The following is a 26,955-nucleotide window of genomic DNA, read 5'->3' on the forward strand; positions in this document are numbered from 1 at the left end:
TAGGAGCAAGAGTTTTTCTTTGATTAATCCTCGACGGTACATCGGATTTTTGATTTCGACAAATATTCTCACTCAGCTCAACATACTCTATCAGCGTGCTATGTTTGGTTCAGATCGGCCAAACGGTCTAAGAGCAAGAGTTTTTCTTTGATTATTCCTCGATGGTACATTGGATTTTTGATTCCGACCTATATTCTCACTCAGCACGACATACGCTATCAGCGTGCTAAGTTTGGTTCAGAACGGCCAAACGGTCTAGGAGCAAGAGTTTTTCTTTGATTATTCCTCGATGGTACATCCGATTTTTTATTTCAAAATATATTCTCACTCAGCACGACATGCTCTATCAGCGTGTTAAGTTTAGTTCCGATCGGCCAAACGGTCTAGGAGCAAGAGTTTTTCTTTTATTATTCCTCGATGGTACATCGGATTTTTGATTTCGACCTATATTCTCACTCAGCTCGACATACTCTATCAGCGTGCTAAGTTTGGTTCAGATCAACCAAACGGTCTAGGAGCAGGAGGTTTTCTTTTATTAGACCTCGATGGTACATCCGATTTTTTATTTCGACATACATTCTCACTCAGCACGACATACTCTATCAGCGTGCTAAGTTTGGTTCAGATCGGCCAAACGGTCTAGGAGTAAGAATTTTTCTTTGATTATTCCTCGATGGTACATCGGATTTTTGACTTCGACCTAGATTCTCACTCAGCACAACATACGCTATCAGCGTGCTAAGTTTGGTTCAGAACGGCCAAACGGTCTAGGAGCAGGAGTTTTTCTTTGATTATTCCTCGATGGTACATCCGATTTTTTATTTCGACATATTCTCACTCAGCACGACATGCTCTATCAGCGTGTTAAGTTTAGTTCCGATCGGCCAAACGGTCTAGGAGCAAGAGTTTTTCTTTGATTATTCCTCGATGGTACATCGGATTTTCTATTTCGACTTACGTTCTCACTCAGCACGACATACTCTATCAGCGTGCTAGGTTTGGTTCAGATCGGCCAAACGGTTTAGGAGCAAGAGTTTTTCTTTGATTTTTCCTCGATGGTACATCGGATTTTCGATTTCGACCTATATTCTCACTCAGCACGACACACTCTATCAGAGTGCTAAGTTTGGTCCAGATCGGCTAAACGGTCTAGTAGCAAGAGTTTTTTTTGATTATTCCTCGATGGTACATCGGATTTTTAATTTCGACCTATATTCTCACTCAGCACGACATGCTATATCAGCGTGCTAAGTTTGGTTAAGATCGGCCAAACAGTCTAGGAGGAAGAGTTTTTCTTTGATTATTCCTCGATGGTACATCGGATTTTTGATTTCGACCTATATTCTCACTCAGCTCGACATACTCTATCAGCGTGCTAAGTTTGGTTAAAATCGGCAAAACGGTCTAGAAGCAAGAGTTTTTCTTTGATTATTCCTCGATGGTACATCGGATTTTTTACTCCGACCTATATTTTCACTCAGCTCCACATACTCTATCAGCGTGCTAAGTTTGGTTCAGATCGGCCAAACGGTCTAGGAGCAAGAGTTTTTCTTTTATTATTCCTCGATGGTACATCGGATTTTTGACTTCGACCTATATTCTCACTCAGCACGACATACTCTATCAGCGTGCTAAGTTTGGTTCAGATCGGCCAAACGGTCTAGGAGCAAGAGTTTTTCTTTGATTATTCCTCGATGGTACATCGGATTTTTGACTTCGACCTATATTCTCACTCAGCACGACATACGCTATCAGCGTGCAAAGTTTGGTTCAGAACGGCCAAACAGTCTAGGAGGAAGAGTTTTTCTTTGATTATTCCTCGATGGTACATCGGATTTTCGATTTCGACCTATGTTCTCACTCAGCACGACATGCTCTATCAGCGTGCTAAGTTTGGTTCAGATCGGCCAAACGGTCTAGAAGCAAGAGTTTTTCTTTGATTATTCCTCGATGGTACATCGGATTTTTAATTTCCACCTATATTCTCACTCAGCACGACATGCTCTATCAGCGTGCTAAGTTTAGTTCAGATCAACCAAACGGTCTAGGAGCAAGAGTTTTTCTTTTATTATTCCTCGATGGTACATCGGATTTTTGACTTCGACCTATATTCTCACTCAGCACGACATGCTCTTTCAGCGTGTTAAGTTTAGTTCCGATCGGCCAAACGGTCTAGGAGCAAGAGTTTTTCTTTTATTATTCCTCGATGGTACATCGGATTTTTGATTTCGACCTATATTCTCACTCAGCTCGACATACTCTATCAGCGTGCTAAGTTTGGTTCAAATCGGCCAAACGGTCTAGGAGCAAGAGTTTTTCTTTTTTTATTCCTCGATGGTACATCGGATTTTTTACTCCGACCTATATTCTCACTCAGCTCGACATACTCTATCAGCGTGCTAAGTTTGGTTCAGATCGGCCAAACGGTCTAGGAGCAAGAGTTTTTCTTTGATTATTCCTCGATGGTACATCGGATTTTTTATTTCGACCTATATTCTCACTCAGCACGACATACTCTATCAGCGTGCTAAGTTTGGTTCAGATCGGCCAAACGGTCTAGGAGCAAGAGTTTTTCTTTGATTATTCCTCGATGGTACATCGGATTTTTGATTTCGATCTATATTCTCACTCAGCACGACATGCTCTATCAGCGTGCTAAGTTTGGTTCAGATCGGCCAAACGGTCTAGGAGCAAGAGTTTTTCTTTGATTATTCCTCGATGGTACATCGGATTTTTGACTTCAACCTATATTCTCACTCAGCACAACATACTCTATCAGCGTGCTAAGTTTGGTTCAGATCGGCCAAACGGTCTAGGAGCAAGAGTTTTTCTTTTATTATTCCTCGATGATACATCGGATTTTTGACTTCGACCTATGTTCTCACTCAGCACGACATGCTCTATCAGCGTGCTAAGTTTGGTTCAGATCGGCCAAACGGTCTAGGAGCAACAGTTTTTCTTTGATTATTCCTCGATGGTACATTGGATTTTTGATTCCAACCTATATTCTCACTCAGCACGACATACGCTATCAGCGTGCTAAGTTTGGTTCAGAACGGCCAAACGGTCTAGGAGCAAGTTTTTCTTTGATTATTCCTCGATGGTACATCGGATTTTTGATTTTGACCTATATTCTCACTCAGCACGACATGCTCTATCAGCGTGCTAAGTTTGGTTCAGATCGGCCAAACGGTCTAGGAGCAAGAGTTTTTCTTTGATTATTCCTCGATAGTACATTCGATTTTTGATTCCGACCTATATTCTCACTCAGCACGACATACGCAATCAGCGTGCTATGTTTGGTTCAGAACGGCCAAACGGTCTAGGAGCAAGAGTTTTTCTTTTATTATTCCTCGATGGTACATCCGATTTCTGATTTCGACATATAATCTCACTCAGCACGACATGCTCTTTCAGCGTGTTAGGTTAGTTCCGATCGGCCAAACGGTCTAGGAGCAAGATTTTTTCTTTTATTATTCCTCGATGGTACATCGGATTTTTGATTTCGACCAATATTCTCACCCAGCTCGACATACTCTATCAGCGTGCTAAGTTTCGTCTAGATCGGCTAAACGGTCTAGTAGCAAGAGTTTTTCTTTGATTATTCCTCGATGGTATATCGGATTTTTAATTTCGACCTATATTCTCACTCAGCTCGACATACTCTATCAGCGTGCTAAGTTTGGTTCAGATCGGCCAAACGGTCTAGGAGCAAGAGTTTTTCTTTGATTATTCCTCGATGGTACATCGGATTTTTGACTTCTACCTATATTCTCACTCAGCACGACATACTCTATCAGCGTGCTAAGTTTGGTTCAGATCGGCCAAACGGTCTAGGAGCAAGAGTTTTTCTTTGATTATTCCTCGATGGTACATCGGATTTTTGACTTCGACCTATATTCTCACTCAGCACGACATACGCTATCAGCGTGCAAAGTTTGGTTCAGAACGGCCAAACAGTCTAGGAGGAAGAGTTTTTCTTTGATTATTCCTCGATGGTACATCGGATTTTTGATTTCGACCTATGTTCTCACTCAGCACGACATGCTCTATCAGCGTGCTAAGTTTGGTTCAGATCGGCCAAACGGTCTAGAAGCAAGAGTTTTTCTTTGATTATTCCTCGATGGTACATCGGATTTTTGATTTCGACCTATATTCTCACACAGCACGACATGCTCTATCAGCGTGCTAAGTTTGGTTCAGATCGGCCAAACGGTCTAGGAGCAAGAGTTTTTCTTTGATTATTCCTCGATGGTACATTGGATCTTTGATTCCGACCTATATTCTCATTCTTTGATTATTCCTCGATGTTACATCCGATTTTTGATTTCGACATATATTCTCACTCAGCACGACATGGTCTATCAGCGTGTTAAGCTTGGTTCCGATCGGCCAAACGGTCAAGGAGCAAGAGTTTTCCTTTTATTATTCCTCGATGGTACATCGGATTTTTGATTCCGACCTATATTCTCATTCTTTGATTATTCCTCGATGTTACATCCGATTTTTGATTTCGACATATATTCTCACTCAGCACGACATACTCTATCAGCGTGCTAAGTTTGGTTCAGATCGGCCAAACGGTCTAGGAGCAAGAGTTTTTCTTTGATTTTTCCTCGATGGTACATCGGATTTTCGATTTCGACCTATATTCTCACTCAGAACGACACACTCTATCAGCGTGCTAAGTTTGGTCCAGATCGGCTAAACGGTCTAGCAGCACGAGTTTTTTTTGATTATTCCTCGATGGTACATCGGATTTTTAATTTCGACCTATATTCTCACTCAGCACGACATACTCTATCAGCGTGCTAAGTTTGGTTCAGATCGGCCAAACGGTCTAGAAGCAAGAGTTTTTCTTTTATTATTCCTCGATGGTACATCGGATTTTTGACTTCGACCTATATTCTCACTCAGCGCGACATACTCTATCAGCGTGCTAAGTTTGGTTCAGATCGGCCAAACGGTCTAGAAGCAAGAGTTTTTATTTTATTATTCCTCGATGGTACATCGGATTTTTGACTTCGACCTATATTCTCACGCAGCACGACATATTCTATCAGCGTGCTAAGTTTGGTTCAAATCGGCCAAACGGTCTAGGAGCAAGAGATTTTCTTTGATTTTTCCTCGATCGTACATTGGATTTTTGATTCCGACCTATATTCTCACTCAGCACGACATACGCTATCAGCGTGCTAAGTTTGGTTCAGATCGGCCAAACGGTCTAGGAGCAAGAGTTTTTCTTTGATTATTCCTCGATGGTACATCCGATTTTTGATTTCGACATATATTCTCACTCAGCACGACATGCTCTATCAGCGTGTTTAGTTTAGTTCCGATCGGCCGAACGGTCTAGGAGCAAGAGTTTTTCTTTTATTATTCCTCGATGGTACATTGGATTTTTGACTCCGACCTACATTGTCACTCAGCTCGACATACTCTATCAGCGTGCTAAGTTTGGTTCAGATCGGCCAAACGGTCTAGGAGCAAGAGTTTTTCTTTATTATTCCTCGATGGTACATCGGATTTTTGACTTCGACCTATATTCTTACTCAGCATGACATACTCTATCAGCGTGCTAAGTTTGGTTCAGATCGGCCAAACGGTCTAGGAGCAAAAGTTTTTCTTTGATTATTCCTCGATGGTACATCGGATTTTTGATTTCGACCTATATTCTCACACAGCACGACATGCTCTATCAGCGTGCTAAGTTTGGTTCAGATCGGCCAAACGGTCTAGGAGCAAGAGTTTTTCTTTGATTATTCCTCGATGGTAAATTGGATCTTTGATTCCGACCTATATTCTCATTCTTTGATTATTCCTCGATGTTACATCCGATTTTTGATTTCGACATATATTCTCACTCAGCACGACATGCTCTATCAGCGTGTTAAGCTTGGTTCCGATCGGCCAAACGGTCAAGGAGCAAGAGTTTTTCTTTTATTATTCCTCGATGGTACATCGGATTTTTGATTCCGACCTATATTCTCATTCTTTGATTATTCCTCGATGTTACATCCGATTTTTGATTTCGACATATATTCTCACTCAGCACGACATACTCTATCAGCGTGCTAAGTTTGGTTCAGATCGGCCAAACGGTCTAGGAGCAAGAGTTTTTCTTTGATTATTCCTCGATGGTACACCGGATTCTTTATTTCGACTTACGTTCTCACTCAGCACGACATACTCTATCAGCGTGCTAAGTTTGGTTCAGATCGGCCAAACGGTCTAGGAGCAAGAGTTTTTCTTTGATTTTTCCTCGATGGTACATCGGATTTTCGATTTCGACCTATATTCTCACTCAGCACGACACACTCTATCAGCGTGCTAAGTTTGGTCCAGATCGGCTAAACGGTCTAGCAGCACGAGTTTTTTTTGATTATTCCTCGATGGTACATCGGATTTTTAATTTCGACCTATATTCTCACTCAGCACGACATGCTATATCAGCGTGCTAAGTTTGGTTAAGATCGGCCAAACGGTCTAAAAGGAAGAAATTTTCTTTGATTATTCCTCGATGGTACATCGGATTTTTGATTTCGACCTATATTCTCACTCAGCTCGACACACTCTATCAGCGTGCTAAGTTTGGTTCAGATCGGCCAAACGGTCTAGAAGCAAGAGTTTTTCTTTATTATTCCTCGATGGTACATCGGATTTTTGACTTCGACCTATATTCTCACTCAGCACGACATGCTCTTTCAGCGTGTTAAGTTTAGTTCCGATCAGCCAAACGGTCTAGGACCAAGAGTTTTTCTTTTAGTATTCCTCGATGGTACATCGGATTTTTGACTTCGACCTATATTCTCACTCAGCACAACATACTCTATCAGCGTGCTAAGTTTGGTTCAGATCGGCCAAACGGTCTAGGAGCAAGAGTTTTTCTTTGATTGTGCCTCGATGGTACATCGGATTTTTGACTTCGACATATATTCTCACTCAGCACGACATACGCTATCAGCGTGCAAAGTTTGGTTCAGAACGGCCAAACAGTCTAGGAGGAAGAGTTTTTCTTTGATTATTCCTCGATGGTACATCGGATTTTTGATTTCGACCTATGTTCTCACTCAGCACGACATGCTCTATCAGCTTGCTAAGTTTGGTTCAGATCGGCCAAACGGTCTAGAAGCAAGAGTTTTTCTTTGATTATTCCTCGATGGTACATCGGATTTTTAATTTCCACCTATATTCTCACTCAGCATGACATGCTCTATCAGCGTGCTAAGTTTAGTTCAGATCAACCAAACGGTCTAGGAGCAAGAGTTTTTCTTTTATTATTCCTCGATGGTACATCGGATTTTTGACTTCGACCTATATTCTCACTAAGCACGACATGCTCTTTTAGCGTGTTAAGTTTAGTTCCGATCGGCCAAACGGTCTAGGAGCAAGAGTTTTTCTTTTATTATTCCTCGATGGTACATCGGATTTTTGATTTCGACCTATATTCTCACTCAGCTCGACATACTCTATCAGCGTGCTAAGTTTGGTTCAAATCGGCCAAACGGTCTAGGAGCAAGCGTTTTTCTTTTTTTATTCCTCGATGGTACATCGGATTTTTTACTGCGACCTATATTCTCACTCAGCTCGACATACTCTATCAGCGTGCTAAGTTTGGTTCAGATCGGCCAAACGGTCTAGGAGCAAGAGTTTTTCTTTGATTATTCCTCGATGGTACATCGGATTTTTGACTTCGACCTATATTCTTACTCAGCATGACATACTCTATCAGCGTGCTAAGTTTGGTTCAGATCGGCCAAACGGTCTAGGAGCAAAAGTTTTTCTTTGATTATTCCTCGATGGTACATCGGATTTTTGATTTCGACCTATATTCTCACACAGCACGACATGCTCTATCAGCGTGCTAAGTTTGGTTCAGATCGGCCAAACGGTCTAGGAGCAAGAGTTTTTCTTTGATTATTCCTCGATGGTAAATTGGATCTTTGATTCCGACCTATATTCTCATTCTTTGATTATTCCTCGATGTTACATCCGATTTTTGATTTCGACATATATTCTCACTCAGCACGACATGCTCTATCAGCGTGTTAAGCTTGGTTCCGATCGGCCAAACGGTCAAGGAGCAAGAGTTTTTCTTTTATTATTCCTCGATGGTACATCGGATTTTTGATTCCGACCTATATTCTCATTCTTTGATTATTCCTCGATGTTACATCCGATTTTTGATTTCGACATATATTCTCACTCAGCACGACATACTCTATCAGCGTGCTAAGTTTGGTTCAGATCGGCCAAACGGTCTAGGAGCAAGAGTTTTTCTTTGATTATTCCTCGATGGTACACCGGATTCTTTATTTCGACTTACGTTCTCACTCAGCACGACATACTCTATCAGCGTGCTAAGTTTGGTTCAGATCGGCCAAACGGTCTAGGAGCAAGAGTTTTTCTTTGATTTTTCCTCGATGGTACATCGGATTTTCGATTTCGACCTATATTCTCACTCAGCACGACACACTCTATCAGCGTGCTAAGTTTGGTCCAGATCGGCTAAACGGTCTAGCAGCACGAGTTTTTTTTGATTATTCCTCGATGGTACATCGGATTTTTAATTTCGACCTATATTCTCACTCAGCACGACATACTCTATCAGCGTGCTAAGTTTGGTTCAGATCGGCCAAACGGTCTAGAAGCAAGAGTTTTTCTTTTATTATTCCTCGATGGTACATCGGATTTTTGACTTCGACCTATATTCTCACTCAGCGCGACATACTCTATCAGCGTGCTAAGTTTGGTTCAGATCGGCCAAACGGTCTAGAAGCAAGAGTTTTTATTTTATTATTCCTCGATGGTACATCGGATTTTTGACTTCGACCTATATTCTCACGCAGCACGACATATTCTATCAGCGTGCTAAGTTTGGTTCAAATCGGCCAAACGGTCTAGGAGCAAGAGATTTTCTTTGATTTTTCCTCGATCGTACATTGGATTTTTGATTCCGACCTATATTCTCACTCAGCACGACATACGCTATCAGCGTGCTAAGTTTGGTTCAGATCGGCCAAACGGTCTAGGAGCAAGAGTTTTTCTTTGATTATTCCTCGATGGTACATCCGATTTTTGATTTCGACATATATTCTCACTCAGCACGACATGCTCTATCAGCGTGTTTAGTTTAGTTCCGATCGGCCAAACGGTCTAGGAGCAAGAGTTTTTCTTTTATTATTCCTCGATGGTACATTGGATTTTTGACTCCGACCTACATTGTCACTCAGCTCGACATACTCTATCAGCGTGCTAAGTTTGGTTCAGATCGGCCAAACGGTCTAGGAGCAAGAGTTTTTCTTTATTATTCCTCGATGGTACATCGGATTTTTGACTTCGACCTATATTCTTACTCAGCATGACATACTCTATCAGCGTGCTAAGTTTGGTTCAGATCGGCCAAACGGTCTAGGAGCAAAAGTTTTTCTTTGATTATTCCTCGATGGTACATCGGATTTTTGATTTCGACCTATATTCTCACACAGCACGACATGCTCTATCAGCGTGCTAAGTTTGGTTCAGATCGGCCAAACGGTCTAGGAGCAAGAGTTTTTCTTTGATTATTCCTCGATGGTAAATTGGATCTTTGATTCCGACCTATATTCTCATTCTTTGATTATTCCTCGATGTTACATCCGATTTTTGATTTCGACATATATTCTCACTCAGCACGACATGCTCTATCAGCGTGTTAAGCTTGGTTCCGATCGGCCAAACGGTCAAGGAGCAAGAGTTTTTCTTTTATTATTCCTCGATGGTACATCGGATTTTTGATTCCGACCTATATTCTCATTCTTTGATTATTCCTCGATGTTACATCCGATTTTTGATTTCGACATATATTCTCACTCAGCACGACATACTCTATCAGCGTGCTAAGTTTGGTTCAGATCGGCCAAACGGTCTAGGAGCAAGAGTTTTTCTTTGATTATTCCTCGATGGTACACCGGATTCTTTATTTCGACTTACGTTCTCACTCAGCACGACATACTCTATCAGCGTGCTAAGTTTGGTTCAGATCGGCCAAACGGTCTAGGAGCAAGAGTTTTTCTTTGATTTTTCCTCGATGGTACATCGGATTTTCGATTTCGACCTATATTCTCACTCAGCACGACACACTCTATCAGCGTGCTAAGTTTGGTCCAGATCGGCTAAACGGTCTAGCAGCACGAGTTTTTTTTGATTATTCCTCGATGGTACATCGGATTTTTAATTTCGACCTATATTCTCACTCAGCACGACATGCTATATCAGCGTGCTAAGTTTGGTTAAGATCGGCCAAACGGTCTAAAAGGAAGAAATTTTCTTTGATTATTCCTCGATGGTACATCGGATTTTTGATTTCGACCTATATTCTCACTCAGCTCGACACACTCTATCAGCGTGCTAAGTTTGGTTCAGATCGGCCAAACGGTCTAGAAGCAAGAGTTTTTCTTTATTATTCCTCGATGGTACATCGGATTTTTGACTTCGACCTATATTCTCACTCAGCACGACATGCTCTTTCAGCGTGTTAAGTTTAGTTCCGATCAGCCAAACGGTCTAGGACCAAGAGTTTTTCTTTTAGTATTCCTCGATGGTACATCGGATTTTTGACTTCGACCTATATTCTCACTCAGCACAACATACTCTATCAGCGTGCTAAGTTTGGTTCAGATCGGCCAAACGGTCTAGGAGCAAGAGTTTTTCTTTGATTATGCCTCGATGGTACATCGGATTTTTGACTTCGACCTATATTCTCACTCAGCACGACATACGCTATCAGCGTGCAAAGTTTGGTTCAGAACGGCCAAACAGTCTAGGAGGAAGAGTTTTTCTTTGATTATTCCTCGATGGTACATCGGATTTTTGATTTCGACCTATGTTCTCACTCAGCTCGACATGCTCTATCAGCGTGCTAAGTTTGGTTCAGATCGGCCAAACGGTCTAGAAGCAAGAGTTTTTCTTTGATTATTCCTCGATGGTACATCGGATTTTTAATTTCCACCTATATTCTCACTCAGCATGACATGCTCTATCAGCGTGCTAAGTTTAGTTCAGATCAACCAAACGGTCTAGGAGCAAGAGTTTTTCTTTTATTATTCCTCGATGGTACATCGGATTTTTGACTTCGACCTATATTCTCACTAAGCACGACATGCTCTTTTAGCGTGTTAAGTTTAGTTCCGATCGGCCAAACGGTCTAGGAGCAAGAGTTTTTCTTTTATTATTCCTCGATGGTACATCGGATTTTTGATTTCGACCTATATTCTCACTCAGCTCGACATACTCTATCAGCGTGCTAAGTTTGGTTCAAATCGGCCAAACGGTCTAGGAGCAAGCGTTTTTCTTTTTTTATTCCTCGATGGTACATCGGATTTTTTACTGCGACCTATATTCTCACTCAGCTCGACATACTCTATCAGCGTGCTAAGTTTGGTTCAGATCGGCCAAACGGTCTAGGAGCAAGAGTTTTTCTTTGATTATTCCTCGATGGTACATCGGATTTTTGACTTCGACCTATATTCTTACTCAGCATGACATACTCTATCAGCGTGCTAAGTTTGGTTCAGATCGGCCAAACGGTCTAGGAGCAAAAGTTTTTCTTTGATTATTCCTCGATGGTACATCGGATTTTTGATTTCGACCCATATTCTCACACAGAACGACATGCTCTATCAGCGTGCTAAGTTTGGTTCAGATCGGCCAAACGGTCTAGGAGCAAGAGTTTTTCTTTGATTATTCCTCGATGGTAAATTGGATCTTTGATTCCGACCTATATTCTCATTCTTTGATTATTCCTCGATGTTACATCCGATTTTTGATTTCGACATATATTCTCACTCAGCACGACATACTCTATCAGCGTGCTAAGTTTGGTTCAGATCGGCCAAACGGTCTAGGAGCAAGAGTTTTTCTTTGATTATTCCTCGATGGTACACCGGATTCTTTATTTCGACTTACGTTCTCACTCAGCACGACATACTCTATCAGCGTGCTAAGTTTGGTTCAGATCGGCCAAACGGTCTAGGAGCAAGAGTTTTTCTTTGATTTTTCCTCGATGGTACATCGGATTTTCGATTTCGACCTATATTCTCACTCAGCACGACACACTCTATCAGCGTGCTAAGTTTGGTCCAGATCGGCTAAACGGTCTAGCAGCACGAGTTTTTTTTGATTATTCCTCGATGGTACATCGGATTTTTAATTTCGACCTATATTCTCACTCAGCACGACATGCTATATCAGCGTGCTAAGTTTGGTTAAGATCGGCCAAACGGTCTAAAAGGAAGAAATTTTCTTTGATTATTCCTCGATGGTACATCGGATTTTTGATTTCGACCTATATTCTCACTCAGCTCGACACACTCTATCAGCGTGCTAAGTTTGGTTCAGATCGGCCAAACGGTCTAGAAGCAAGAGTTTTTCTTTATTATTCCTCGATGGTACATCGGATTTTTGACTTCGACCTATATTCTCACTCAGCACGACATGCTCTTTCAGCGTGTTAAGTTTAGTTCCGATCAGCCAAACGGTCTAGGACCAAGAGTTTTTCTTTTAGTATTCCTCGATGGTACATCGGATTTTTGACTTCGACCTATATTCTCACTCAGCACAACATACTCTATCAGCGTGCTAAGTTTGGTTCAGATCGGCCAAACGGTCTAGGAGCAAGAGTTTTTCTTTGATTATGCCTCGATGGTACATCGGATTTTTGACTTCGACCTATATTCTCACTTAGCACGACATACGCTATCAGCGTGCAAAGTTTGGTTCAGAACGGCCAAACAGTCTAGGAGGAAGAGTTTTTCTTTGATTATTCCTCGATGGTACATCGGATTTTTGATTTCGACCTATGTTCTCACTCAGCACGACATGCTCTATCAGCGTGCTAAGTTTGGTTCAGATCGGCCAAACGGTCTAGAAGCAAGAGTTTTTCTTTGATTATTCCTCGATGGTACATCGGATTTTTAATTTCCACCTATATTCTCACTCAGCACGACATGCTCTATCAGCGTGCTAAGTTTAGTTCAGATCAACCAAACGGTCTAGGAGCAAGAGTTTTTCTTTTATTATTCCTCGATGGTACATCGGATTTTTGACTTCGACCTATATTCTCACTAAGCACGACATGCTCTTTTAGCGTGTTAAGTTTAGTTCCGATCGGCCAAACGGTCTAGGAGCAAGAGTTTTTCTTTTATTATTCCTCGATGGTACATCGGATTTTTGATTTCGACCTATATTCTCACTCAGCTCGACATACTCTATCAGCGTGCTAAGTTTGGTTCAAATCGGCCAAACGGTCTAGGAGCAAGCGTTTTTCTTTTTTTATTCCTCGATGGTACATCGGATTTTTTACTGCGACCTATATTCTCACTCAGCTCGACATACTCTATCAGCGTGCTAAGTTTGGTTCAGATCGGCCAAACGGTCTAGGAGCAAGAGTTTTTCTTTGATTATTCCTCGATGGTACATCGGATTTTTTATTTCGACCTATATTCTCACTCAGCACGACATACTCTATCAGCGTGCTAAGTTTGGTTCAGATGGGCCAAACGGTATAGGATCAAAAGTTTTTTTTGATTATTCCTCGATGGTACATCGGATTTTTGATTTCGACCAATATTCTCACTCAGCTCGACATACTCTATCAGCGTGCTAAGTTTGGTTCAGATCGGCCAAACGGTCTAGAAGCAAGAGTTTTTCTTTGATTATTCCTCGATGGTACATCGGATTTTTAATTTCCACCTATATTCTCACTCAGCACGACATGCTCTATCAGCGTGCTAAGTTTAGTTCAGATCAACCAAACGGTCTAGGAGCAAGAGTTTTTCTTTTATTATTCCTCGATGGTACATCGGATTTTTGACTTCGACCTATATTCTCACTAAGCACGACATGCTCTTTTAGCGTGTTAAGTTTAGTTCCGATCGGCCAAACGGTCTAGGAGCAAGAGTTTTTCTTTTATTATTCCTCGATGGTACATCGGATTTTTGATTTCGACCTATATTCTCACTCAGCTCGACATACTCTATCAGCGTGCTAAGTTTGGTTCAAATCGGCCAAACGGTCTAGGAGCAAGCGTTTTTCTTTTTTTATTCCTCGATGGTACATCGGATTTTTTACTGCGACCTATATTCTCACTCAGCTCGACATACTCTATCAGCGTGCTAAGTTTGGTTCAGATCGGCCAAACGGTCTAGGAGCAAGAGTTTTTCTTTGATTATTCCTCGATGGTACATCGGATTTTTGACTTCGACCTATATTCTTACTCAGCATGACATACTCTATCAGCGTGCTAAGTTTGGTTCAGATCGGCCAAACGGTCTAGGAGCAAAAGTTTTTCTTTGATTATTCCTCGATGGTACATCGGATTTTTGATTTCGACCTATATTCTCACACAGCACGACATGCTCTATCAGCGTGCTAAGTTTGGTTCAGATCGGCCAAACGGTCTAGGAGCAAGAGTTTTTCTTTGATTATTCCTCGATGGTAAATTGGATCTTTGATTCCGACCTATATTCTCATTCTTTGATTATTCCTCGATGTTACATCCGATTTTTGATTTCGACATATATTCTCACTCAGCACGACATACTCTATCAGCGTGCTAAGTTTGGTTCAGATCGGCCAAACGGTCTAGGAGCAAGAGTTTTTCTTTGATTATTCCTCGATGGTACACCGGATTCTTTATTTCGACTTACGTTCTCACTCAGCACGACATACTCTATCAGCGTGCTAAGTTTGGTTCAGATCGGCCAAACGGTCTAGGAGCAAGAGTTTTTCTTTGATTTTTCCTCGATGGTACATCGGATTTTCGATTTCGACCTATATTCTCACTCAGCACGACACACTCTATCAGCGTGCTAAGTTTGGTCCAGATCGGCTAAACGGTCTAGCAGCACGAGTTTTTTTTGATTATTCCTCGATGGTACATCGGATTTTTAATTTCGACCTATATTCTCACTCAGCACGACATGCTATATCAGCGTGCTAAGTTTGGTTAAGATCGGCCAAACGGTCTAAAAGGAAGAAATTTTCTTTGATTATTCCTCGATGGTACATCGGATTTTTGATTTCGACCTATATTCTCACTCAGCTCGACACACTCTATCAGCGTGCTAAGTTTGGTTCAGATCGGCCAAACGGTCTAGAAGCAAGAGTTTTTCTTTATTATTCCTCGATGGTACATCGGATTTTTGACTTCGACCTATATTCTCACTCAGCACGACATGCTCTTTCAGCGTGTTAAGTTTAGTTCCGATCAGCCAAACGGTCTAGGACCAAGAGTTTTTCTTTTAGTATTCCTCGATGGTACATCGGATTTTTGACTTCGACCTATATTCTCACTCAGCACAACATACTCTATCAGCGTGCTAAGTTTGGTTCAGATCGGCCAAACGGTCTAGGAGCAAGAGTTTTTCTTTGATTATGCCTCGATGGTACATCGGATTTTTGACTTCGACCTATATTCTCACTTAGCACGACATACGCTATCAGCGTGCAAAGTTTGGTTCAGAACGGCCAAACAGTCTAGGAGGAAGAGTTTTTCTTTGATTATTCCTCGATGGTACATCGGATTTTTGATTTCGACCTATGTTCTCACTCAGCACGACATGCTCTATCAGCGTGCTAAGTTTGGTTCAGATCGGCCAAACGGTCTAGAAGCAAGAGTTTTTCTTTGATTATTCCTCGATGGTACATCGGATTTTTAATTTCCACCTATATTCTCACTCAGCACGACATGCTCTATCAGCGTGCTAAGTTTAGTTCAGATCAACCAAACGGTCTAGGAGCAAGAGTTTTTCTTTTATTATTCCTCGATGGTACATCGGATTTTTGACTTCGACCTATATTCTCACTAAGCACGACATGCTCTTTTAGCGTGTTAAGTTTAGTTCCGATCGGCCAAACGGTCTAGGAGCAAGAGTTTTTCTTTTATTATTCCTCGATGGTACATCGGATTTTTGATTTCGACCTATATTCTCACTCAGCTCGACATACTCTATCAGCGTGCTAAGTTTGGTTCAAATCGGCCAAACGGTCTAGGAGCAAGCGTTTTTCTTTTTTTATTCCTCGATGGTACATCGGATTTTTTACTGCGACCTATATTCTCACTCAGCTCGACATACTCTATCAGCGTGCTAAGTTTGGTTCAGATCGGCCAAACGGTCTAGGAGCAAGAGTTTTTCTTTGATTATTCCTCGATGGTACATCGGATTTTTTATTTCGACCTATATTCTCACTCAGCACGACATACTCTATCAGCGTGCTAAGTTTGGTTCAGATGGGCCAAACGGTATAGGATCAAAAGTTTTTTTTGATTATTCCTCGATGGTACATCGGATTTTTGATTTCGACCAATATTCTCACTCAGCTCGACATACTCTATCAGCGTGCTAAGTTTGGTTCAGATCGGCCAAACGGTCTAGAAGCAAGAGTTTTTATTTTATTATTCCTCGATGGTATCGGATTTTTTACTTCGACCTATATTCTCACGCAGCACGACATATTCTATCAGCGTGCTAAATTTGGTTCAAATCGGCCAAACGGTCTAGGATCAAAAGTTTTTCTTTGATTATTCCTCGATGGTACATCGGATTTTTGATTTCGACCTATATTCTCACTCAGCACGACATACGCTATCAGCGTGCTAAGTTTGGTTCAGATCGGCCAAACGGTCTAGGAGCAAGAGTTTTTCTTTGATTATTCCTCGATGGTACATCGGATTTTTGATTCCGACCTATATTCTCATTCTTTGATTATTCCTCGATGTTACATCCGATTTTTGATTTCGACATATATTCTCACTCAGCACGACATAGTCTATCAGCGTGCTAAGTTTGGTTCAGATCGGCCAAACGGTCTAGGAGCAAGAGTTTTTCTTTATTATTCCTCGATGGTACATCGGATTTTTGACTTCGACCTATATTCTCACTCAGCATGACATACTCTATCAGCGTGCTAAGTTTGGTTCAGATCGGCCAAACTGTCTAGGAGCAAAAGTTTTTCTTTGATTATTCCTCGATGGTACATCGGATTTTTGATTTCGACCTATATTCTCACACAGCACGACATGCTCTATCAGCGTGCTAAGTTTGGTTCAGATCGGCCAAACGGTCTAGGAGCAAGAGTTTTTCTTTATTATTCCTCGATGGTACATCGGATTTTTGACTTCGACCTATATTCTCACTCAGCATGACATATTCTATCAGCGTGCTAAGTTTGGTTCAGATCGGCCAAACTGTCTAGGAGCAAAAGTTTTTCTTTGATTATTCCTCGATGGTACATCGGATTTTTGATTTCGACCTATATTCTCACACAGCACGACATGCTCTATCAGCGTGCTAAGTTTGGTTCAGATCGGCCAAACGGTCTAGGAGCAAGAGTTTTTCTTTTATTATTCCTCGATGGTACATCGGATTTTTGATTCCGACCTATATTCTCATTGTTTGATTATTCCTCGATGTTACATCCGATTTATGATTTCGACATATATTCTCACTCAGCACGACATAGTCTATCAGCGTGCTAAGTTTGGTTCAGATCGGCCAAACGGTCTAAGAGCAAGAGTTTTTCTTTGATTATTCCTCGATGGTACATCGGATTTTTGATTTCCATCTATATTCTCACTCAGCACGACATACTCTATCAGCGTGCTAAGTTTGGTTCAGATCGGCCAAACGGTCTAGGAGCAAGAGTTTTTCTTTGATTATTCTTCGATGGTACATCGTATTTTTGATTTCCACCTTTATTCTCACTCAGCTCGACATACTCTATCAGCGTGCTAAGTTTGGTTTAGATCGGCCAAACGGTCTAGAAGCAACAGTTTTTCTTTGATTATTCTTCGATGGTACATCGGATTTTTGATTTCCACCTTTATTCTCACTCAGCTCGACATACTCTATCAGCGTGCTAAGTTTGGTTTAGATCGGCCAAACGGTCTAGAAGCAAGAGTTTTTCTTTTATTATTCCTCGATGGTACATCGGATTTTTGACTTCGACCTATATTCTCACTCACCACGACATATTCTATCAGCGTGCTAAGTTTGGTTCAGATCGGCCAAACGGTCTAGGAGCAAGAGTTTTTCTTTGATTATTCCTCGATGGTACATCGGATTTTTGATTTCGACCTATATTCTCACACAGCGCGACATGCTCTATCAGCGTGCTAAGTTTGGTTCAGATCGGCCAAACGGTCAAGGAGCAAAAGTTTTTCTTTGATTATTCCTCGATGTTACATCCGATTTTTGATTTCGACATATATTCTCACTCAGCACGACATGTTCTATCAGCGTGTTAAGTTTGGTTCTGTTCGGCCAAACGGTCTAGGAGCAAGAGTTTTTATTTTATTATTCCTCGATGGTACATCGGATTTTTGATTTCGATCTATATTCTCACTCAGCACAACACACTCTATCAGGGTGCTAAGTTTGGTTCAGATCGGCCAAACGGTCTAGGAGCAAGAGTTTTTCTTTGATTATTCCTCGATGGTACATTGGATTTCTGATTCCGACCTATATTCTCACTCAGCACGACATACGCTATCAGCGTGCTATGTTTGGTCCAGAACGGCCAAACGGTCTAGGAGCAAGAGTTTTTCTTTGATTATTCCTCGATGGTACATCCGATTTTTGATTTCGACATATATTCTCACTCAGCACGACATGCTCTTTCAGCGTGTTAGGTTAGTTCCGATCGGCCAAACGGTCTAGGAGCAAGAGTTTTTATTTTATTATTCCTCGATGGTACATCGGATTTTTGATTTCGACCAATATTCTCACTCAGCTCGACATACTCTATCAGCGTGCTAAGTTTCGTCTAGATCGGCTAAACGGTCTAGTAGCAAGAGTTTTTCTTTGATTATTCCTCGATGGTATATCGGATTTTTAATTTCGACCTATATTCTCACTCAGCTCGACATACTCTATCAGCGTGCTAAGTTTGGTTCAGATCGGCCAAACGGTCTAGGAGCAAGAGTTTTTCTTTGATTATTCCTCGATGGTACATCGGATTTTTTATTTCGACCTATATTCTCACTCAGCACGACATACTCTATTAGCGTGCTAAGTTTGGTTCAGATGGGCCAAACGGTCTAGGATCAAAAGTTTTTCTTTGATTATTCCTCGATGGTACATCGGATTTTTGACTTCGACCTACATTCTCACGCAGCACGACATATTCTATCAGCGTGCTAAGTTTGGTTCAAATCGGCCAAACGGTCTAGGAGCAAGAGTTTTTCTTTTATTATTCCTCGATGGTACATCGGATTTTTGACTCCGACCTATATTCTCACTCAGCTCGACATACTCTATCAGCGTGCTAAGTTTGGTTCAGATCGGCCAAACGGTCTAGGAGCAAGAGTTTTTCTTTATTATTCCTCGATGGTACATCGGATTTTTGACTTCGACCTATATTCTCACTCAGCATGACATACTCTATCAGCGTGCTAAGTTTGGTTCAGATCGGCCAAACTGTCTAGGAGCAAAAGTTTTTCTTTGATTATTCCTCGATGGTACATCGGATTTTTGACTTCGACCTATATTCTCACTCAGCATGACATACTCTATCAGCGTGCTAAGTTTGGTTCAGATCGGCCAAACTGTCTAGGAGCAAGAGTTTTTATTTTATTATTCCTCGATGGTACATCGGATTTTTGACTTCGACCTATATTCTCACGCAGCACGACATATTCTATCAGCGTGCTAAGTTTGGTTCAAATCGGCCAAACGGTCTAGGAGCAAGAGTTTTTCTTTGATTTTTCCTCGATCGTACATTCGATTTTTGATTCCGACCTGTATTCTCACTCAGCACGACATACGCTATCAGCGTGCTAAGTTTGGTTCAGATCGGCCAAACGGTCTAGGAGCAAGAGTTTTTCTTTGATTATTCCTCGATGGTACATCCGATTTTTGATTTCGACATATATTCTCACTCAGCACAACATGCTCTATCAGCGTGTTTAGTTTAGTTCCGATCGGCCAAACGGTCTAGGAGCAAGAGTTTTTCTTTTATTATTCCTCGATGGTACATCGGATTTTTGACTCCGACCTATATTCTCACTCAGCTCGACATACTCTATCAGCGTGCTAAGTTTGGTTCAGATCGGCCAAACGGTCTAGGAGCAAGAGTTTTTCTTTATTATTCCTCGATGGTACATCGGATTTTTGACTTCGACCTATATTCTCACTCAGCATGACATACTCTATCAGCGTGCTAAGTTTGGTTCAGATCGACCAAACGGTCTAAAAGCAAAAGTTTTTCTTTGATTATTCCTCGATGGTACATCGGATTTTTGATTTCGACCTATATTCTCACACAGCACGACATGCTCTATCAGCGTGCTAAGTTTGGTTCAAATCGGCCAAACGGTCTAGGATCAAAAGTTTTTCTTTGATTATTCCTCGATGGTACATCGGATTTTTGATTTCGACCTATATTCTCACTCAGCACGACATACGCTATCAGCGTGCTAAGTTTGGTTCAGATCGGCCAAACGGTCTAGGAGCAAGAGTTTTTCTTTGATTATTCCTCGATGGTACATCGGATTTTTGATTCCGACCTATATTCTCATTCTTTGATTATTCCTCGATGTTACATCCGATTTTTGATTTCGACATATATTCTCACTCAGCACGACATAGTCTATCAGCGTGCTAAGTTTGGTTCAGATCGGCCAAACGGTCTAGGAGCAAGAGTTTTTCTTTATTATTCCTCGATGGTACATCGGATTTTTGACTTCGACCTATATTCTCACTCAGCATGACATACTCTATCAGCGTGCTAAGTTTGGTTCAGATCGGCCAAACTGTCTAGGAGCAAAAGTTTTTCTTTGATTATTCCTCGATGGTACATCGGATTTTTGATTTCGACCTATATTCTCACACAGCACGACATGCTCTATCAGCGTGCTAAGTTTGGTTCAGATCGGCCAAACGGTCTAGGAGCAAGAGTTTTTCTTTATTATTCCTCGATGGTACATCGGATTTTTGACTTCGACCTATATTCTCACTCAGCATGACATATTCTATCAGCGTGCTAAGTTTGGTTCAGATCGGCCAAACTGTCTAGGAGCAAAAGTTTTTCTTTGATTATTCCTCGATGGTACATCGGATTTTTGATTTCGACCTATATTCTCACACAGCACGACATGCTCTATCAGCGTGCTAAGTTTGGTTCAGATCGGCCAAACGGTCTAGGAGCAAGAGTTTTTCTTTTATTATTCCTCGATGGTACATCGGATTTTTGATTCCGACCTATATTCTCATTGTTTGATTATTCCTCGATGTTACATCCGATTTTTGATTTCGACATATATTCTCACTCAGCACGACATAGTCTATCAGCGTGCTAAGTTTGGTTCAGATCGGCCAAACGGTCTAAGAGCAAGAGTTTTTCTTTGATTATTCCTCGATGGTACATCGGATTTTTGATTTCGATCTATATTCTCACTCAGCACGACATACTCTATCAGCGTGCTAAGTTTGGTTCAGATCGGCCAAACGGTCTAGGAGCAAGAGTTTTTCTTTGATTATTCTTCGATGGTACATCGGATTTTTGATTTCCACCTTTATTCTCACTCAGCTCGACATACTCTATCAGCGTGCTAAGTTTGGTTTAGATCGGCCAAACGGTCTAGAAGCAAGAGTTTTTCTTTGATTATTCTTCGATGGTACATCGGATTTTTGATTTCCACCTTTATTCTCACTCAGCTCGACATACTCTATCAGCGTGCTAAGTTTGGTTTAGATCGGCCAAACGGTCTAGAAGCAAGAGTTTTTCTTTTATTATTCCTCGATGGTACATCGGATTTTTGACTTCGACCTATATTCTCACTCACCACGACATATTCTATCAGCGTGCTAAGTTTGGTTCAGATCGGCCAAACGGTCTAGGAGCAAGAGTTTTTCTTTGATTATTCCTCGATGGTACATCGGATTTTTGATTTCGACCTATATTCTCACACAGCGCGACATGCTCTATCAGCGTGCTAAGTTTGGTTCAGATCGGCCAAACGGTCAAGGAGCAAAAGTTTTTCTTTGATTATTCCTCGATGTTACATCCGATTTTTGATTTCGACATATATTCTCACTCAGCACGACATGTTCTATCAGCGTGTTAAGTTTGGTTCTGTTCGGCCAAACGGTCTAGGAGCAAGAGTTTTTCTTTTATTATTCCTCGATGGTACATCGGATTTTTGATTTCGATCTATATTCTCACTCAGCACGACACACTCTATCAGGGTGCTAAGTTTGGTTCAGATCGGCCAAACGGTCTAGGAGCAAGAGTTTTTCTTTGATTATTCCTCGATGGTACATTGGATTTCTGATTCCGACCTATATTCTCACTCAGCACGACATACGCTATCAGCGTGCTATGTTTGGTTCAGAACGGCCAAACGGTCTAGGAGCAAGAGTTTTTCTTTGATTATTCCTCGATGGTACATCCGATTTTTGATTTCGACATATATTCTCACTCAGCACGACATGCTCTTTCAGCGTGTTAGGTTAGTTCCGATCGGCCAAACGGTCTAGGAGCAAGAGTTTTTATTTTATTATTCCTCGATGGTACATCGGATTTTTGATTTCGACCAATATTCTCACTCAGCTCGACATACTCTATCAGCGTGCTAAGTTTCGTCTAGATCGGCTAAACGGTCTAGTAGCAAGAGTTTTTCTTTGATTATTCCTCGATGGTATATCGGATTTTTAATTTCGACCTATATTCTCACTCAGCTCGACATACTCTATCAGCGTGCTAAGTTTGGTTCAGATCGGCCAAACGGTCTAGGAGCAAGAGTTTTTCTTTGATTATTCCTCGATGGTACATCGGATTTTTTATTTCGACCTATATTCTCACTCAGCACGACATACTCTATTAGCGTGCTAAGTTTGGTTCAGATGGGCCAAACGGTCTAGGATCAAAAGTTTTTCTTTGATTATTCCTCGATGGTACATCGGATTTTTGACTTCGACCTATATTCTCACGCAGCACTACATATTCTATCAGCGTGCTAAGTTTGGTTCAAATCGGCCAAACGGTCTAGGAGCAAGAGTTTTTCTTTTATTATTCCTCGATGGTACATCGGATTTTTGACTCCGACCTATATTCTCACTCAGCTCGACATACTCTATCAGCGTGCTAAGTTTGGTTCAGATCGGCCAAACGGTCTAGGAGCAAGAGTTTTTCTTTATTATTCCTCGATGGTACATCGGATTTTTGACTTCGACCTATATTCTCACTCAGCATGACATACTCTATCAGCGTGCTATGTTTGGTTCAGATCGGCCAAACTGTCTAGGAGCAAAAGTTTTTCTTTGATTATTCCTCGATGGTACATCGGATTTTTGACTTCGACCTATATTCTCACTCAGCATGACATACTCTATCAGCGTGTTAAGTTTGGTTCAGATCGGCCAAACTGTCTAGGAGCAAGAGTTTTTATTTTATTATTCCTCGATGGTACATCGGATTTTTGACTTCGACCTATATTCTCACGCAGCACGACATATTCTATCAGCGTGCTAAGTTTGGTTCAAATCGGCCAAACGGTCTAGGAGCAAGAGTTTTTCTTTGATTTTTCCTCGATCGTACATTGGATTTTTGATTCCGACCTGTATTCTCACTCAGCACGACATACGCTATCAGCGTGCTAAGTTTGGTTCAGATCGGCCAAACGGTCTAGGAGCAAGAGTTTTTCTTTGATTATTCCTCGATGGTACATCCGATTTTTGATTTCGACATATATTCTCACTCAGCACAACATGCTCTATCAGCGTGTTTAGTTTAGTTCCGATCGGCCAAACGGTCTAGGAGCAAGAGTTTTTCTTTTATTATTCCTCGATGGTACATCGGATTTTTGACTCCGACCTATATTCTCACTCAGCTCGACATACTCTATCAGCGTGCTAAGTTTGGTTCAGATCGGCCAAACGGTCTAGGAGCAAGAGTTTTTCTTTATTATTCCTCGATGGTACATCGGATTTCTGACTTCGACCTATATTCTCACTCAGCATGACATACTCTATCAGCGTGCTAAGTTTGGTTCAGATCGACCAAACGGTCTAAAAGCAAAAGTTTTGCTTTGATTATTCCTCGATGGTACATCGGATTTTTGATTTCGACCTATATTCTCACACAGCACGACATGCTCTATCAGCGTGCTAAGTTTGGTTCAGATCGGCCAAACGGTCTAGGAGCAAGAGTTTTTCTTTGATTATTCCTCGATGGTAAATTGGATCTTTGATTCCGACCTATATTCTCATTCTTTGATTATTCCTCGATGTTACATCCGATTTTTGATTTCGACATATATTCTCACTCAGCACGACATGCTCTATGAGCGTGTTAAGCTTGGTTCCGATCGGCCAAACGGTCAAGGAGCAAGAGTTTTTCTTTTATTATTCCTCGATGGTACATCGGATTTTTGATTCCGACCTATATACTCATTCTTTGATTATTCCTCGATGTTACAACCGATTTTTGATTTCGACATATATTCTCACTCAGCACGACATACTCTATCAGCGTGCTAAGTTTGGTTCAGATCGGCCAAACGGTCTAAGAGCAAGAGTTTTTCTTTGATTATTCCTCGATGGTACATCGGATTTTTGATTTCCATCTATATTCTCACTCAGCACAACATACTCTATCAGCGTGCTAAGTTTGGTTCAGATCGGCCAAACGGTCTAGGAGCAAGAGTTTTTCTTTGATTATTGCTCGATGGTACATCGGATTTTTGATTTCGACCTATGTTCTCACTCAGCACGTCATGCTCTATCAGCGTGCTAAGTTTGGTTCAGATCGGCCAAACGGTCTAGGAGCAAGAGTTTTTCTTTGATTATTCTTCGATGGTACATCGGATTTTTGATTTCCACGTTTATTCTCACTCAGCTCGACATACTCTATCAGCGTGCTAAGTTTGGTTTAGATCGGCCAAACGGTCTAGAAGCAAGAGTTTTTCTTTTATTATTCCTCGATGGTACATCGGATTTTTGACTTCGACCTATATTCTCACTCACCACTACATATTCTATCAGCGTGCTAAGTTTGGTTCAGATCGGCCAAACGGTCTAGGAGCAAGAGTTTTTCTTTGATTATTCCTCGATGGTACATCGGATTTTTGATTTCGACCTATATTCTCACACAGCACGACATGGTCTATCAGCGTGCTAAGTTTGGTTCAGATCGGCCAAACGGTCTAGGAGCAAGAGTTTTTCTTTTATTATTCCTCGATGGTACATCGGATTTTTGATTTCGATCTATATTCTCACTCAGCGCGACATGCTCTATCAGCGTGCTAAGTTTGGTTCAGATCGGCCAAACGGTCAAGGAGCAAGAGTTTTTCTTTGATTATTCCTCGATGTTACATCCGATTTTTGATTTCGACATATATTCTCACTCAGCACGACATACGCTATCAGCGTGCTATGTTTGGTTCAGAACGGCCAAACGGTCTAGGAGCAAGAGTTTTTCTTTGATTATTCCTCGATGGTACATCCGATTTTTGATTTCGACATATATTCTCACTCAGCACGACATGCTCTTTCAGCGTGTTAGGTTAGTTCCGATCGGCCAAACGGTCTAGGAGCAAGAGTTTTTATTTTATTATTCCTCGATGGTACATCGGATTTTTGATTTCGACCAATATTCTCACTCAGCTCGACATACTCTATCAGCGTGCTAAGTTTCGTCTAGATCGGCTAAACGGTCTAGTAGCAAGAGTTTTTCTTTGATTATTCCTCGATGGTATATCGGAGTTTAATTTCGACCTATATTCTCACTCAGCTCGACATACTCTATCAGCGTGCTAAGTTTGGTTCAGATCGGCCAAACGGTCTAGGAGCAAGAGTTTTTCTTTGATTATTCCTCGATGGTACATCGGATTTTTTATTTCGACATATATTCTCACTCAGCACGACATACTCTATCAGCGTGCTAAGTTTGGTTCAGATGGGCCAAACGGTCTAGGATCAAAAGTTTTTCTTTGATTATTCCTCGATGGTACATCGGATTTTTGATTTCGACCAATATTCTCACTCAGCTCGACATATTCTATCAGCGTGCTAAGTTTGGTTCAAATCGGCCAAACGGTCTAGGAGCAAGAGTTTTTCTTTGATTTTTCCTCGATCGTACATTGGATTTTTGATTCCGACCTATATTCTCACTCAGCACGACATACGCTATCAGCGTGCTAAGTTTGGTTTAGATCGGCCAAACGGTCTAGGAGCAAGAGTGTTTCTTTGATTATTCCTCGATGGTACATCCGATTTTTGATTTCGACATATATTCTCATTCTTTGATTATTCCTCGATGTTACATCCGATTTTTGATTTCGACATATATTCTCATTCAGCACGACATGCTCTATCAGCGTGTTAAGCTTGGTTCCGATCGGCCAAACGGTCAAGGAGCAAGAGTTTTTCTTTTATTATTCCTCGATGGTACATCGGATTTTTGATTCCGACCTATATTCTCATTCTTTGATTATTCCTCGATGTTACATCCGATTTTTGATTTCGACATATTTTCTCACTCAGCACGACATACTCTATCAGCGTGCTAAGTTTGGTTTAGATCGGCCAAACGGTCTAGGAGCAAGAGTTTTTCTTTGATTTTTCCTCGATCGTACATTGGATTTTTGATTCCGACCTATATTCTCACTCAGCACGACATACTCTATCAGCGTGCTAAGTTTGGTTCAGATCGGCCAAACGGTCTAAGAGCAAGAGTTTTTCTTTGATTATTCCTCGATGGTACATCGGATTTTTGATTTCGATCTTTATTCTCACTCAGCACGACATACTCTATCAGCGTGCTAAGTTTGGTTCAGATCGGCCAAACGGTCTAGGAGCAAGAGTTTTTCTTTTATTATTCCTCGATGGTACAGCGGATTTTTGATTTCGATCTATATTCTCACTCAGCACGACATACTCTATCAGCGTGCTAAGTTTGGTTCAGATCGGCCAAACG

Source organism: Thermobia domestica, chromosome 17, assembly GCF_964235325.1.
Source record: "Thermobia domestica chromosome 17, izTheDome1.hap1.1, whole genome shotgun sequence".
Lineage (NCBI taxonomy): Eukaryota > Metazoa > Arthropoda > Insecta > Zygentoma > Lepismatidae > Thermobia > Thermobia domestica.